Source organism: Anser cygnoides, chromosome W (assembly GCF_040182565.1).
Source record: "Anser cygnoides isolate HZ-2024a breed goose chromosome W, Taihu_goose_T2T_genome, whole genome shotgun sequence".
NCBI classification, from domain to species: Eukaryota; Metazoa; Chordata; class Aves; order Anseriformes; family Anatidae; genus Anser; species Anser cygnoides.
The window spans coordinates 10,206,621-10,216,305 of NC_089911.1; positions in this window are offsets into that span (position 1 = coordinate 10,206,621).

A 9,685-nucleotide genomic window follows, 5' to 3' on the forward strand; every position below is an offset into this window, starting at 1 on the left:
AGAACCATGTCTTGCTTTACCTGGTTTTATCTTTATTTATTTATTTATTTATTGATTGTTGCCTTCCATCCAATGTAGTTGTGGGAATCATGTAGTTACTGATCGTCGTTCAAAACCTCACCCAACACCGTCCCCAGACGGGCAGCAGTGGGGACCGCCTAGCGGCAGGCCACACGGCTGGGGCCACAGAACTGACCATGTCGGGTGGCCGGGCCTGCTGCCCCCACCCTCGAGTTGCGAGGGGACAGTGTCAGGGCTGCGGGGAGGCCCAGCTGTGTGTCTGAGGATTTATGCGTTCCTAAATATACCGATCGCCTCATCGGCAAAATCGTCGGGACGGTCTGCAAAGGAAGCCTAGCGCAGCACAGGAGAGCAGAGAAATGAAGAGGAAAGCCGAGCAAGGCAAAGCAAAGCCCTGCTAGGGAAAAGAATGCGGCATAATGAAAAGAAATGACAAGCAGGGCCAGGCAAAGCAAAGCGCGGCCAGGAAAACCAAAGCCAAAAGGTCCAAAAATAAAACAAAGCAATAAAATGAATATGTATCTATATTAACAAAAAAAAAAAAAAAGAAGAAGAAGAAAAAAAGAAACAACAACAACAACAACAAAAAAGCAAAGCAATCTGAGGCAAAGCAATCTGAGGCAAAGGAAAGCAAAGCAGGGGCGAGAACAGCAGAGGAACGCAGAGAAGGAAAAGCAAAACTGTGCCCGGAAGAGCAGAGCAAAGCAAAGCAAAGCAAGGAGAAACAAAGAGAAGCGAAGCAAATGCAAGGAGCTGGCGGCCAGCCCTCCTGCCGGTTCCCGGCGTCTGCGGGGCAAAGACCGCAGGGCCCTCATGCCGGGTACGGTCGGCAGTGCAAAGGGAAGAAATGCGAGACGAAGGAAAGCCTCGGAAGGAAAAGAAAGCCTTATCAGGAAAAGCATAGTCAAGCAGGGTCAGGAAAAGCAACGCGTAGCAGTGGCAGGAGAAGCATATCGAAGCAAAACAGTGCTGTGAAAACGAAACGTGTAGTTGCTTAGCGTGGTGCAAAGTCGCTCCCCCCCAGCCCAACCCGCCCCAGGCGAATAGGGGCCGGTAGCCGGGCTACGGGGAGGCGGGTGTTCGAGAAGGCGAGCTCGCGGCCGCGGCCCCCGGTTGCCTCGGGCCGCCCGTCGCTCTGACGTCAGAGGCAAACGCCTGGCCGAGAACGGCGTCCGGGTCTACCCGGAAGCCGAAGGACGCATGCGCGCGCATGTCCAAAGGCGTCCGTCGGTCGGTCGGTCGGTCAAGCGATTCCCGAGTGGGTCCGCCCAGGCGAAAAGCACCGAAAAGTGCCGGAAAGGTGCGAAAAGGCCCGAAAAGGTCCGAAAAGGGCCGGAACGGCCTGTACGAAAAGCGAAGGAAGGCAGACCGACCGACGGCGTTCGGTCCCGGCCGGCGGGTCTGCCGGTGTCCTCCTGCGGTTGCCGGGTGTACCGCGTCCTCCTGTGGCCGCCTAGTCTCCCCGTGTCCTCCTGCGGCCGCCGGGTCTATGCGGTCGCCGTGTTTGCATAGCCCGTGGCGACCTGTAGGGGTCGCTGCAGCGGGGCCGGCCGCGAGAACGGCGTCGGGGTCTGCCCGGCACCGAGGGACGCGCGCGCGCACGTCCGAAGGCATCCGTCTGTCGGTCGGTCGCGCGGTTCCCGAGTGGGTCCGTCCACGCGAAAAGCAGCGAATAGCGCCGGAAAGGGCCGAAAAGGTCCGAAAAGGTCCGAAAAGGGCCGGAACGGCCCGTACGAAAAGCGAAGGAAGGCAGACCGACCGACGGCGTTCGGTCCCGGCCGGCGGGTCTGCCGGTGTCCTCCTGCGGTCGCCGGGTGTGCCGCGTCCTCCCGTGGCCGCCTAGTCTCCCCGTGTTCTCCTGCGGCCGCCAGGTCTACCGAGTCCCCCCGCGCCCCCTCGCGGCCGCCTGACGTACCCGTGTCCTCCCGCGGCCGCCAGGTCTACCCGGCCGCGGTCGCCATGTTTGCGTAGCCCGTGGCGACCTGTAGGGGTCGCTGCAGCGGGGCCGGCCGCGAGAACGGCGTCGGGGTCTGCCCGGCACCGACGGGCGCGCGCGCGCGCGCGCGAGTCCGAAGGCATCCGTCTGTCGGTCGGTCGCGCGGTTCCCGAGTGGGTCCGTCCACGCGAAAAGCATCGAAAAGCGCCGGAAAGGTCCGAAAAGGCCCGAAAAGTTCCGAAAAGGGCCGGAACGGCCCGTGCGAAAAGCGAAGGAAGGCAGACCGACGGCGTTCGGTCCCGGCCGGCGGGTCTCCCCGTGTCCTCCTGTTAGTGTTGGGGAGAATCGAATGGATGTTCTATTAATGTTTCTCAGGTGATGGATCATACGGTATAATTAAATATTATTAAATGTACTTACATTATCAAGTAATCTATGTATACTGGAAACCTAGGGAGTACATTGAACATTTAAAGGAATCGTTGAAGGGGAACCCTGGGAGGGAACAGGTACAACCTGACCTTGGATAAGGGCCTGGAGATGATGAAATGAGTTGAAGCGGAACCAAGGAGCGGAGGGAGCATGCGTCGAGTGAGAAAGGTGAAAGAGTTTAGCGGAGAGGAAGACTCCTTACTTCATCTGGACGACCACCTGGACGACCACCAGAGTGCGCCACGCATGTGCAAAGGGGAGGGGAGCTAATTAGAATGAAAAGCGAGGCTGATGTTGCAACCTGTAATGAATATGTATACCTGACGCAATATTGTATGTATAAATAACGGCTGGGAAGTAACGGGACTGGAAGCCAGATTTGGGCACCTGCCCCGGCTTCCAGCGCTGAATAAAGCACCTTCATATAATCACTTGGTGGTTATGTGGTTGCTACGCTAACATTTTGGCGACCCAGATGGGACAGCGTGGGCACTGCTGAGGCGGATCGTGTCTCGGTTTCGCTCCAGCCGGCACCGAGGGATTCTCGGGGAGCAGTCGACCACGACCGACCTCCGCTGCTCACGACGTACCACTGGAGTGGTAAGCAAAGGTGCTTTCAACTTTGGGTATTCGGTACCGATTTGGTTGGGAAAGCCTGCCGGTCAGACGCGGCGAAAGCCACGCTCGGTTGGGCAGGGAGCTCCCGGGGTAAGCCTAGGCGCCGTCCGTTAGACAGAGCGAAAGCTCTGCAGGTTCGGCATTGGTAACTGTATTGGTTTGTGCTGAAGGGTCAGCACCAGGTATTATTGGTATGTAGAAAGCGTGCTGCTGCTGCTCCGGCAGCTTTTGCGAAAGCACGCTGCTGCTCCGGCAGCTTTTGGGAAAGCACACTGCTGCTCCGGCAGCTTCTGGAAAGTGTGCTGTTGCTGCTCCGGCAGCTTTTGGGAGAGTGTGTTGCTGCTCCAGCAGCTTTCGGGAGAGTGTGTTGTTGCTCCGGCAGCTTTCGGGAGAGTGTGTTGCTGCAGCTTTCGGGAGAGTGTGTTGCTCCAGCAGCTTTCGGGAGAGTGTGTTGCTCCAGCAGCTTTCGGGAGAGTGTGTTGCTGCAGCTTTCGGGAGAGTGTGTTGCTGCAGCTTTCGGGAGAGTGTGTTGCTCCAGCAGCTTTCGGGAGAGTGTGTTGCTGCAGCTTTCGGGAGAGTGTGTTGCTGCTCCGGCAGCTTTCGGGAGAGTGTGTTGCTGCTCCGGCAGCTTTCGGGAGAGTGTGTTGCTGCAGCTTTCGGGAGAGTGTGTTGCTGCAGCTTTCGGGAGAGTGTGTTGCTGCTCCGGCAGCTTTCGGGAGAGTGTGTTGCTGCTCCGGCAGCTTTCGGGAGAGTGTGTTGCTGCTCCGGCAGCTTTCGGGAGAGTGTGTTGCTGCTCCGGCAGCTTTCGGGAGAGTGTGTTGCTGCTCCGGCAGCTTTCGGGAGAGTGTGTTGCTGCTCCGGCAGCTTTCGAGAGAGTGTGTTGCTGCTCCGGCAGCTTTTGGGAAAGCACGCTGCTGCTCCGGCAGCTTCCGGAAAGTGTGCTGTTGCTGCTCCGGCAGCTTTCGAGAGAGTGTGTTGCTGCTCCGGCAGCTTTTGGGAGAGTGTGTTGCTGCTCCGGCAGCTTTCGAGAGAGTGTGTTGCTGCTCCGGCAGCTTTTGGGAGAGTGTGTTGCTGCTCCGGCAGCTTTCGAGAGAGTGTGTTGCTGCTCCGGCAGCTTTTGGGAGAGTGTGTTGCTGCTCCGGCAGCTTTCGGGAGAGTGTGTTGCTGCTCCGGCAGCTTTTGGGTCCGTATCATAAGCTCAAAATGAAAAAGATTAAAGAAATTCTGGGAAAAGATGTACCTATCCCGCGGACATCCCCGCTGGGGTGTTTGCTAGCACACTGGAAAGAGGGAGGTTTTGGTCAAGAAATGCGGAAAGGAAAGCTGATTGATTATTGTAACATTTGGTGGCCACAGTATAAACTAGAGGACCAAGAAACTTGGCCTGAGAATGGAACATTGCAATATAATACAATTTTACAATAATGCTATTTTGTAAGTGGGAAGGAAAATATGATGAACTGCCGTATGTGGAATTATTCTTTTATTTGCGCCGAAAGCCTGAATGGCAGCATGCTTGTGGAATAATGGTGCTTGAAGTTTAAACTGAGGAACGTTGTTGTGCATGTACTAAGGAGGGACGCTGTATACAGCATCAGGCAATAGAGAATAATAAGTATTATGGGAAATAATATAATACAATAATATAATAATGTATATAATAATATAATAATGTATATAATAATATAATAATATAATATAATAATATAATAATGGAAATATTGATCTGGAAGTTGCGCCGTCGGCTCCGCCGGAAGAGCCAGGACAGGGAGGGAAAAGAGAAAAGGAAGATAGCAGTAGTGATGGAGAATCCCCGATTTTAGTCTCCCCGTGTCACATAGGACCCGGCAACAGCGAAGGGCAGGAGAAACTATAAATGAAGAGGGAGGGAAAATAATCGCTCCCCTCAGGCAAGGAGTGGGGACAGAAGGACCGGTATATGTCAAGGTGCCTTTTTCAGCTGGGGATTTAATGATATGGAAGCAAGCAGCCGGCACCTACAGGGAAAACCCAGATAAAGTAGCTAGGATAATGAAAATGATAATTAAAACCCAAAATCCCGATTGGGATGATCTCCAGGTGATCCTGGATACTTTGATGGATTCAACAGAAAAGGACATGGTATTACGGGCAGCCAGAGAGAGAGCCCGAGAAGATATACGTAATGGATTAGTGCTTGGAAATCTAGATCAAAACTTCCCCACCGAGGATCCCCAATGGGATTATAACACAGGGGATGGAATAAGGAGGCTGAAGAGATATCAAGATTGGGTACAAATCGGGGTACAGAATGCCATGCCCCGGACCATAAATTGGTCAAAATTGTATAATGTCAGGCAAGAAAAAGCGGAATCACCTTCCGCCTTTTTAGAGAGATTGAAAGAAACTGCTAAGAAATATACAGATTTAGACGTAGAGACTGAGCAAGCTAAAGCTCAATTAGCACTCATTTTCTTGGGACAAGCCCAAGAGGATATTAGGAAGAAATTGCAAAAGTTAGAAGGTGCAGATTTGAGAAATTTGGATAGGCTGTTGGAAATAGCCTGGAAAATCAAAACTAGCCCAGCCAGTAAAAATTGAACTTAAGGAAGGGGCCCGACCGGTACGGATTAAACAGTACCCGTTGAAGCTAGAAGCTAGGCTAGGGATAGTAAAGATTATAGATAAATTTCTTAGCTACCACATTCTGGAGGAATGCAAATCTGAATATAATACCCCAATTTTCCCGGTAAAGAAACCTAATGGGGAATACAGGCTAATGCAGGACCTTAGGGCAATAAATGAAATAACAAAAGATATTCACCCAGTGGTGGCTAATCCTTATACATTGTTAACATCTGTAAAAGAAAAATATAAGTGGTTTACTGTAATTGATTTAAAAGATGCCTTCTTCTGCATACCCATTGACAAGGATAGTAGAAAACTTTTTGCTTTTGAATGGGAAAATCCACGGAACGGACGAAAGATGCAACTAACCTGGACAAGGTTGCCTCAAGGATTCAAGAATAGCCCGACCCTCTTCGGCAGTCAACTAGCTAAAGAAATAGAAGACTGGATTAACCAAGGACAAATTCAGGTACCAAAGGATCGATACCTGCTGTTACAATATGTGGACGATATATTAATAGCTACCGAAGGAGAGTCAGAATGTATTCAGGTAACTGTTGATATTTTGAATCAATTGGGACTAAATGGGTACAAGGTTTCTAAACAAAAGGCACAAATCGCGTGCACAACAGTAATTTATTTGGGATGTGAAATTTCTCAAGGACAAAGAAAATTGGGAGTTAACCGAATACAAGCTATTTGTGAAATCCCCGAGCCGCGAAATCTGCACGAACTACGGGCTTTCCTAGGTATGGCCGGGTGGTGTAGACTGTGGGTAATAGACTATGGACTCATAGCAAAGCCCCTCTATGAAACCCAAAAGGCCTGTACATTTACCTGGGGAAAGCCACAACAAGAGGCCTTAAGAAATTAAAAGAAGCCCTGATAAAGGCGCCTGCCTTGGGCTTGCCGGACTTATCAAAGGACTTTCAGCTGTTTGTGCATGAGAGACAACGATTGGCATTAGGAGTACTGACCCAGCGACTTGGGAGCTGGAAAAGACCTGTGGGGTATTTTTCTAAACAATTGGATGCGGTAAGCGCCGGATGGCCCTCGTGTTTAAGGGCCGTGGCAGCCACAGTCCTTTTAATACAGGCAAAAGGGGGGCCATTGGCTATCGCCCAGCCGAATGAATCTTAAGAACTACTAACCTATTGAACCCAGCAGTGTTTCTAGGAACAACTACGGAGGAAGGAGACCTCAGTCACGATTGCGTGGAGATCATCGAATATACCTATGCCAGCAGAACAGACTTAAAGGATCAGCCTCTGGGGAGACCGGATTGGGAACTTTTCACGGATGGAAGCAGCTTTGTGGAAAATGGGACTCGTTATGCAGGATACACGGTAACTACATCAAAGGTAGTGATTGAGGCAAATTCCCTACCTCCGGGGACTTCAGCCCAACGAGCAGAAATAGTCGCCCTGACGCGGGCCCTGGAACTAAGCGAGGGTAAGAATGTGAATATTTGGACAGATTCAAAATATGCATTCGGGGTAGTCCACGTACATGGGGCATTATGGAAAGAAAGGGGAATGCTATCCTCATAAGGGACTAATATAAAATATCAGGAAGAAATATTGAAATTAATAACAGCTGTACAGAAACCCCAACAGGTGGCCATAATGCATTGTAAAGCTCATCAAGGAGGGATGTCAGAGATTGCAGAAGGTAACAGATTGGCAGATTTGACGGCCCGGAAGGTCGCGCGTGAAGTACGGAAAGTAATGGCTCTAATTCCATCGAAGGTAGGCCTCTCTTGTTTTAAATTACCTAAAGACCCAAAGTATTCAGCAGAAGATGAGAGACTTGCAAATTTGATGAAGGCCCAGAAGAATCCTGACGGCTGGTATGCGACTGCGACAGGACAACTTATAGTGCCTCCTATAGTAATGCGAGAAATCTTACAAATAAAACATAATGAATGTCACTGGGGTGCAGAAGCAATGGTGACCTATTTGAAATGAGGTGTCATCTCGGTACACATGTTAACAATGGCAAAGTCAGTAATGTCAAAATGTGAGCTTTGCTTAAAGAATAACCCGGTAGCAAGGAAACATGCTGAGATGGGGAGAACTAGAGCTGGAATAGAGCCTGGAGATTACTGGCAAATAGATTTCGTGGAACTGCCTAAAGCAAGAGGTTATAAATACCTATTGGTAGGGGTTGATACTTTTTCAGGATGGCCAGAGGCCCTTCCCTGTCGAACCAACCAAGCTAAAGAAACGGTAAAATGGTTACTACGGGAAATAGTCCCTAGATTTGGTGTACCATTGGGTATTTCTTCAGACAGGGGACCACATTTCATTGCCAATGTGGTTAAGGAGGTTAGTAGGTTACTAGGAATTACCTGGAACTTACATACCCCATGGAGGCCTCAATCTAGTGGTCAAGTAGAGAGGATGAACCAAACTTTAAAAGGACAATTAAGCAAAATCTGTCAGGAGGCTAAGATACAGTGGCCACAGGCCTTACCGATAGCTTTGCTAAGAATTAGAATAAAGCCAGCCAAGAAGTGGGATGTCAGTAAGTCCCTATGAAATCATGTATGGAAAACCTTATGAGTCTCCTGAACCGAACCCGAATATGCATGTTACCGGTAAACAGGATGTATATAATTATGTTTTAATAGTAATGAAAATACTTGCTCTTGGTATGAGTGAAGTATTTTCAAAGGGGGGAAATGTTAGTGTTGGGGAGAATCGAATGGATGTTCTATTAATGTTTCTCAGGTGATGGATCATACGGTATAATTAAATATTATTAAATGTACTTACATTATCAAGTAATCTATGTATACTGGAAACCTAGGGAGTACATTGAACATTTAAAGGAATCGTTGAAGGGGAACCCTGGGAGGGAACAGGTACAACCTGACCTTGGATAAGGGCCTGGAGATGATGAAATGAGTTGAAGCGGAACCAAGGAGCGGAGGGAGCATGCGTCGAGTGAGAAAGGTGAAAGAGTTTAGCGGAGAGGAAGACTCCTTACTTCATCTGGACGACCACCTGGACGACCACCAGAGTGCGCCACGCATGTGCAAAGGGGAGGGGAGCTAATTAGAATGAAAAGCGAGGCTGATGTTGCAACCTGTAATGAATATGTATACCTGACGCAATATTGTATGTATAAATAACGGCTGGGAAGTAACGGGACTTGAAGCCAGATTTGGGCACCTGCCCCGGCTTCCAGCGCTGAATAAAGCACCTTCATATAATCACTTGGTGGTTATGTGGTTGCTACGCTAACACTCCCGCGGTCGGGAGGTGTACCGTGTCCCCCTGTGGCCGCCTGGTCTACCCGTGTCCTACCGAGGGCGCCCCGTCTGCCCGCCTGGAGGAGGTCGCTGACGGTCGGGCTGTGGGAACGGCGGCCACGTCTACCCTGACTCGGACGGGACGGCGGCGTGCCGTGGGGCTAGCGGTAGATGAGTAGGTCGTGAGACGGCTCGGAAGGTGTCGTAGGCGTCGCTGTTTCTTTCTGCCTCCAGTTACGTCGAGGTAAAAGTCGGTTGCTCTCGGGTGCCTCGCTGCGGGACTCTTGAAAAGGTCTTGGAGCTTTTCGGGGGCGGTGACTTTTGTGTCCGTCTATAGGAGAGAGCGGGGACTCTGCTCCTGAAGCGGTGCTGAGCGAGCACTTGCGGCTGGGGGAGCCGGCGCACGAAAAGGGGTCGCGCGGCGTCGTTGGCGGCGTGGGCTCGGGGGTCGGTTCTGTCGACTGGTCAACCTTAGCTGCCTGCCGACTCCCTCCCGCCCCCCCCCTCGCCCCGCCGGGCAGCGAGAAGCGGTCTCGCGCGCGCGAGTCGCTGGGAAAAGAAAGAGCTGTGGAGAAAAGCGGCGGGAAGCCGGCGGGTGGTCCGCCGGCGCACGAACGCTGAGCGTCCGGGGGCGTCCCCGGCGGCTTTCACCGGTCCCGGAGGCTCGGAAGGCGAAGGGGGGACCGGGCGGCGCGGATTGGCACGGCCGAGGCGGCGGCGCCTCCGCTTGCCGACGATGCACCTCACGTCACCCGCACGCAGCGCCCGCCGAGGCGTTCCCCGGGCACGTCGGAGAGGCTCCCCGGCGGGTCGGC